A 7686-nucleotide genomic window follows, 5' to 3' on the forward strand; every position below is an offset into this window, starting at 1 on the left:
CTTTAATCCAACAAACATGCTCCCCAACTGCTTTCTTTGCTCTATGATTACCCAATTATTTACTGAATTTGGATTTCACTGTAGAAGGGGAAAAAACAGCACCACTCACAGCACTGCAATGGAGTATATAGCAAGATCTACAGTAAATGGAGTAGAGAGAATTTTCCGTTATCAACACTCAAATTTTAGGGTGGGTTTTGGGCCACATTTGGACCTTTTTCTGTATACAATTGCTGACCAGAAATTAAATATTCCTTTTTAGGTTTGCACTCGTTCATCTTAAAATAGGAAAGAAAAAAACAAGTCAAAGGTGGAACACTCTAATGTTGTTACCTGGATTGCATCTTTAACGAATAGCCTCCTGCAGTTAGCACAGAGAGGTCTTTCATCCTCAGAGGTAAAAATGTGAGGCATGTTTGACTATAACTGTCATTAGGAAAGTATGAAGAATCCCTAATTCTGCCACTCAGAAATAAAATTGCAAGTGTCCCACAGAGAAGTGTCATCCATGACAAAACTTTTACTGTGCAGGGGCCTACCACATGCTGATCCAGTTCACAAGTACTATAAAGCCTTATTACAGAGACATACTTAAGATTGGTTCATTATATATGATTTAGAACCTGCAGACTGCCAGTGAAACACCCATAAAGAAACCAAATTATCTAAGGGAAAGGTAGTGGGTAAGCTGCAATGAAAGTGGTTTGTAAGGTGGTGGTTTATAAGGCAAAAGCAAAATGCAAGTAATCGTAAATTACATGTAAGCACAGTTTTGGAATTCTGATTTTGAAGCAGATACTGTGTATTTAAATTATGCTAGTGTGAAAAGGATTTTGGACATAAATTATTAATGAATCTTCTAGGCTTTGGCTTATAAAACCTTTGCCTGCTTTTTTGTGTTTTGTCTAATTTTAATTGTTCTCTGTTATATAACTATTCCCTGTGGTCTATACAAATCAGGTGCAACTTGAGGTTAAATTGTATCTTGTCAGAGTAGAGATGTGACCAAGAATGTACAACCCATATGACTGTGATCGTTCCCCAGTTCTGGAACTCCTCTATTAATTATTATTTATTTATTTATTTATTTTAAGGAAGAGGGAAAGGTTAGGGATGCTGTGAAGTCAGTGTGAATCTTTTCATTAAATTCAATGGGAATTGGAGGGGATCCTTAATGCAGGTGTTATCTTACAAAAAGAGTTAAGGATGGTCAAGGGTATTTCCTTACAATAAAGCATACACCTGAAAACAAGGAAATTAAGGTAACATCCACATGCCATGTAATACCCATATTCAGGTACTGGCACACTGCCGTCATTTGTTCCACCGCATCAACACACTTCCTAACACCTGTTTTTAGTTCTCTTCACGTCAAAGAACTGCTCATTTCATTGAAATACAATTTTAACTCTGACCTCTCAATGATATATTATTTAATAATCAATTACAATAGTCTTAAATGACAGTCTGCATCTCCACACACCAGACAACAGGCAAAGATAGAGAATATATAATGAACATCTCTAACCTTTTCACAATGTCCGTTTTCAGATAAATCGGACATACAATACATGCTACTAATCCAGTTGCACACAAATATTACTGAAATGTACACATGCACACATTTTCATATGTATACTCATAAATTAACAGACTTCAGTGCAAAGCACCATACATACACATAGTAAGGGATGGTCTTTGCCGCAGTGAGCTTATAGTCTATGTAGACAAGACAAACAAGGGGAGGAAGAGTTGTTATTATTTCAGAGTTGAGGAACTGAGCCACAGTGAGAGAAGTGAATTGTCCAAGGTCACACAGGAAGTCTGTGGTACAGTCAGGCACTGAACTCATATTTTCTGGCTCCCAATCAAGTACTTTAACCACAAGTTCATCCTCCTCTCGGAGGAATATCTAGTGATTAAAGGCAAGACCAAACAAATCAGTATGAGCAATTGCCAGAAAGACTGATCTTTCCCCTGAGCTCTATGAAACTGCCAGTATAGGTGATGCACAGAAGCAAATGTGGGAGAAAATAATTCCAGAGGAGGGCATTCTCCCCTCTCTATCAAACTTGAAACTGATTCACTGTTAAATGGAAGGAGAAGGCGCACATTCCACATGTTCCCCCACTCCTTTCTTGCTTCCCAAGGAAGGATTTAATTAAGTGTTCTAGGAAAACTGGTATTTTTTATCTATACGAGAAATACATATCATGTACCCTACCAACGTAGGGATGAAACACTTAGGAAAAGTGGCGTTGTCGAAAAGTTTCTCATAAATACCTAGTCCAGAAGTAGCTGGTTTTTGTTTTCTTTTCTTTTCTTTTGTTTTTTTTAAAGCATTTTCATATCTGTTTTTTTTATTCTCAAAAGACAAATCTCAAAGGTTTGATTGCAATAGAAATTGTTTTAAAACCTTTGAGTTTCATCTATACAGCTTCTAGTGCTGTTAAGTATGATTGGATAAAAATCTTTGTTTGGATGCTGACTTCAAGAAATCTCATACTGCAATTGGTGAAATCAAGATTTGAAGTAGTCCCAGTTCAATGCTTCTTCAGCAAGATTTTTTTCTTTAGCTGGCGTTATTATTATTTACGAAGCACCAACTTTGTGCTAGGTGCTGTACTAAACAAATAAAGCCAGTCCTCTGCCCAATGATTTTACAATCTAAAAAGAAGTCTCTCCCAACATTGTTTAATATAGCCATAAAAGTCTCACTTTATATTGATGAGAGTATTATCCAGCGAACAATATTGATCTCTCTTACTCTTTGATGAGAACACCTTTTGATTTACAGTGAACATTATAGCATGCTGTACATTTTCAAAGCCCCTACGAGACAGTAGTGAATTTTTAATAAATCTATAATTTATCTAGTTTAATCATCACAATATTTAGGATAATCAGGGAATGTGAAAAAGATTCCTTCTTTACACCCTTAAAGAGCTGTTTTGGTTTTTGTGAAGCAAATGGTGCTGTTTTCCATTAAAATAAATGGAAATCCCTCTGAATGGACTGAGGAGTGATCATTTTATTCCACTAACTATAAACAAAGGCTGTATCTGAATGGTGATTATTCTCCCACTACACATGGATTATTTCTGGTCATACTACAGTGTGAATTAATTTAAGATCATTGTCAGAGTAGATTTACCTTAACATTTACATACTTCATAACAAGGACATGGAGAAGATTTTTTTTTTGAGTGATTGTCCCTATGTGTAATACACTTCAGTTTGCACGTATGCGCTATGCTCCCAGGACCGGAGCTTTTTCCCTAGCAGTGTCCATCTGCTCCATGCGTGCACCCCCTTTCTCCTTGTGCACTGCACCAAGGGGACAAAGGGGGCTGCGGGACTTCCACCACGTAGTTCCTTCTTACCACTTGTGGTCTAGGACAGAGTTTCAGTGTTTGTGCTGGCCACTTCAGCTTCTCTCTTAAATAGTTTTACAAGATTTTAAATTTTTATAGTTTGTTTGTTTCATAGTATAGCCGGTTAGGAGATAGCTTCAGGGTTTGGTTTCCAATTTTTGGAATCCCACTCCAGGGTGGGGAGCTGTTGCTGAACCTCCCCCTCCCATACACACACACACACCCCTCAGTCTTTCAACCATTGCAGGGGAATATGCCAAGGATCCCTGGCTTCAAAAAACTGCATAAAGTGACACAAATGCTTCCTAGTCATGGACTTTCACAACACCCGTCCAGACTGCCTGGGGAAAACCCATGTCCTCCTCCAGGTGCACTATCTGCAGGTCATTTGTGGGCAGAACTAAACAGTCCAGGAAGTTAAATTACTCATGGAGGAAGCCATGAATGTGGGAGCAACCTCTGACCCTATATGTTGGCCTGAAGAAGGAAAGTGTGGCCCCTCTTCTTCAGTCCCAGGGTGGCTCTAAGATCTCGCTTTCCCACTCTTCCCTTCAAGCCCCCCTGGCGGGCCTGCCGACAGGTGGGGGGCAAAGAGGTTAGCAGCGATGGCCGGGAGCCCCGGGCCCTTTTAAATCACCCAAGCGGGCTGCAGGGTGCCTAGGTGCGCAAGACCACTCCGGGCCCTGAGCTTGGGAGGTCCCCGCAGCCGGCGTGGGCTGTCCCAGAAGTTACGGATTTGTCACTTCCGCCCTGGGACCCACCTCCCCCAAGGACAGCCCTGGTCCTGGGGCCTGGAATTTCTGTCAGTGGGCCTGGCCCCTTGCTCCAAGAAACTCTGGAAACCAGATCCAGGGCAGATGGGGAAGGGAGACGTATGTGCTCCCACAAGGACAAAAGGGAAGGTTCCTAGTCCAAGCCCTCTAAAAAGAGAGACCCTCTGATACCAGGAAGGAATGGACTAGGACTTCTTAGAGAGGAAAAAACAAAGCACCCTGGGACTGTTTCTTCATCACCAAAACCCTTGTCAATACTGCTGGATAAGTGCCCTCTACTTCAGCATCCAAGCTGTGGAGACATCTCCATTGACTCTGGCTTATTTCCCATGTCTGAGAGACTTTCTGTTGCTCCTAGAACCAGAGTCGTCACTACTCTTCAGACCTCAATATACAGCACTGGGATGTTAGTCAGTATCAATATCTCTAACGTACCCCTTTCTGTGCCTGTCTACAAATAGGGGTCAAGCTAGACTGGTACGATCAACGAGTAGAGGCAGGTGATAACCACCTCTTCTGGTACCGATGGATTCCCTGCTGGATCTTGGCTCCTTAGAGGTGTTTCTGGGTCTCTTGGAAAAGGACTTTGACAGACACCCATCCCCAGACTGTGCCCCAGGCGGCCTGTTTGAGGGGATTGAGCCCAGATAGAACTTTGGAGTCTCCAGGATATCTCACTACTGTCATAAAGATAATACCTCCCTATGCCCACTGGTACTCAGTCACTTTGCGATTTCTCAATTACCCTCAACTCTAGCACGGTCTGTACATCCTTTTCCACTATTTCATGCATACGGCGTGGCAATGGCCTGGTGGTCTCTCATATGACCTCCCCTGGGTTGGTTACTATCTTATGTTGCACCAGTGTGGTTTGTCCAGGTCTCGCGGTAAATGTTTTAGGGAAGGACTTTAGCAGCCCCTTGGCCTGCTTCAGTTGTTCCTCAGTCAAGGTATCTCCCAATTGCGGCTCTTCTGGGTCATGGGAACCGGTAGTTCAGGTTCAGGCTCAGGGGGGTACAGTGTGATCAAGAGCGCCTCCCGCTCCCGCCAGGCCTTCAACAAGTTGACGTGATATATTTGCTTTTTCTTCTTTCGGTCAGGTTGGGACACTTCATAGGTGACCGGCCTGACTTGATGAATAACCTCATAAGGCCCCTGCCACCGTGCTAGCAGCTTCGATTCCTCCGACGGGAGTAGGAGCAATAACCTCTCACCTGGCGTAAAGGTCCTCACGCAGGATCCCTGATTATACGTCTTCTCTTGAGCTTTCTTGGCACTCTGTAGGTTTTCCCTTGACAGGTCCCCCACCTGAGACAGTTGTTCCTGGAGCTGCAGGACGTACTGGAGAAGGTTGTGTGAGGGGGATGGCGCCTCCCTCCAGTTTTCCCTCATGAGGTCGAGTAGCCCCTTGGGGTGTCGGCCATATAGCAACTCAAAGGGGGAGAACTTGGTTGAAGATTGAGGCACGTCCTGGAGGGCCAGTAACAGGTGGTGGATCAGCTGGTCCCACTGGCACATATCTTTCGGGGGGAACTTCCGCAACATATGCTTCAATGTGCGATTGAAGTGTTCCACTAGTCTGTCTGTCTGGGCGTGGTAGACAGAAGTTTGTAATTTTTTTATCCCCAGGAGGTCACAGACTTGGCGCAGAAGCTTGGATGTAAAATTGGTGCCTTGGTTGGTCAGGATTTCCCGGGGAAGGCCTATCTGGGCACAGATTTTCAGGAGCTCAGCGGCAATCATCCAGGCTGTGATGCTTTGAAGTGGGATGGCTTCTGGGAACCGAGTGGCACAGTTCAGGACCACTAGGATATACTGGAACCCCGCAACACTCTTGGGCAGGGGCCCCACAAGATCCATAGCTATCCTCTCAAAAGGAGTGCCTATGACAGGCAACGGAACGAGAGGGGCTTTCAGTACTCCCTTCGGAGTGGCTCGTTGACACTCTGGGCAAGAATTGCAAAAGTCTCTGACTTCCCGATGCAGCCGTAGAATCGGGCCAGGATCCAGGCCAGACCGGGTTCCCCTCCTTCCGGGCTGTCCGGGTTTGGGGGGCCAGCAGACTGGTCCTCCCCATTGGGGTCCTCCAGGGCTTGTTCTGCATCTTCTATAGGTTCACCTCCAAGGGTCTTATTGGAAAACCCAGGAGGTGGGCGGGCGCAAGCACCTCCAAGGGTGGTCCCTGCAGGCGAGGCCCTATCAGCCATTGTTCGCTGGAGCCCCGTGAAGCCCTTCCAGTCTCAGCCCAGGATGACTGGGTACACCAACTTCGGGGTTAGCCCAACCATCAGGATCCGGGTTTCCTCCTTTACAGCCAGGGTCACTGGGGTCTTGGGGTAAGGTCACACATCCCCGTGGATACACTGGAGCTGAATGACCCCTAGTGATGGTTCGGGCAAAGGGGCGAGACCCTGGCGGACAAGCGTCTGCCCACACCCTGAATCAATGAGCACAGAGACGGGGGCTCCATTCACCATAACGGGGATAGTCAATTTACCCGAGGGTTGCTTACGGGCCCGGGCCTCCCCTGAGCAGACCTGCCCAAAACTGCAGTTCATCATCGGGCACTCTCGACGGAGGTGTCCGTGGCGGCCACAGGTGAAACGGGTTGAGTTCAGGTCCGACACAATAGGTGATGGAGCGGGTGCCTCCACGGCCTGGAGCCTCCCTTCGATGGGGGCATCTATTTGCGGGCCCTGCTTATCCGGGGTCTTCGGCGGGCCAGGCCGACCGCACGTCCATCCAAGGGTCTTAGGACAGATCGGAGCTCGCTCCTCTGGCCCCGGGTCTTCTCTTCACGAGAATGGACCGGCATGGCAGTTGGGGGATGGGACCCTGGTCCTCCAGGTGTCTCGGCCACGAGAAAATCCTCCATCAAAGCCACGGCCTTACTCAGCGTAGTTGGGCAGTGGTGCATGACCCAAGTCCTTCCGCATGCTGGAAGGATATGCAAAAAGTGCTCGAGTGCCACTTGTTCTGCTACTTCGGCCCCCATACGCAGTTTTGGCTGTAGCCACCGCCAGCATGCCTCTCTCACCTGCTGGGCTACCACTCTGGGTCCGGCTCCCAGGTTATACGTCTTCTCGCGTAGTCACTCATAGTCATGGGCTTCGGCCACAGGAAGTGCCCCTGTAGGCGGCTTGGGCCGGGCCCGTTAGATACGGTGCCAATAAAGTGGCCCATTGGGCCAATGGCCACTTAGCTGCGGAGGCAACTCTCTCAAAGGTAATTAAAAACATTTCGGGGTTGTCATCAGGCCCTGTCAAGGCTGCTTCCCCACCTCTGAACTTTAGGGTACAGATGTGGGGGCCTGCATGAAAACTTCTAAGCTTAACTACCAGCTTAGATCTGGTCCGCTGCCACCACTCTCGATGCTAATTCCCTTCCCTGGGTAGCCTTGAGAGACTCTTCACCAATTCCCTGGTGAATACAGATCCAAACCCCTTGGATCTTAAAACAAGGAGAAATTAACCATCCCCCCTCCTCCCTTCCACCAACTCCTGGTGGATCAAGATCCAACCCCCTTGGATCTAAAAACA

This window comes from Terrapene carolina, unplaced genomic scaffold (assembly GCF_002925995.2).
Source record: "Terrapene carolina triunguis isolate 2854851 unplaced genomic scaffold, T_m_triunguis-2.0 Scaffold93, whole genome shotgun sequence".
Taxonomy (NCBI): Eukaryota; Metazoa; Chordata; order Testudines; family Emydidae; genus Terrapene; species Terrapene triunguis.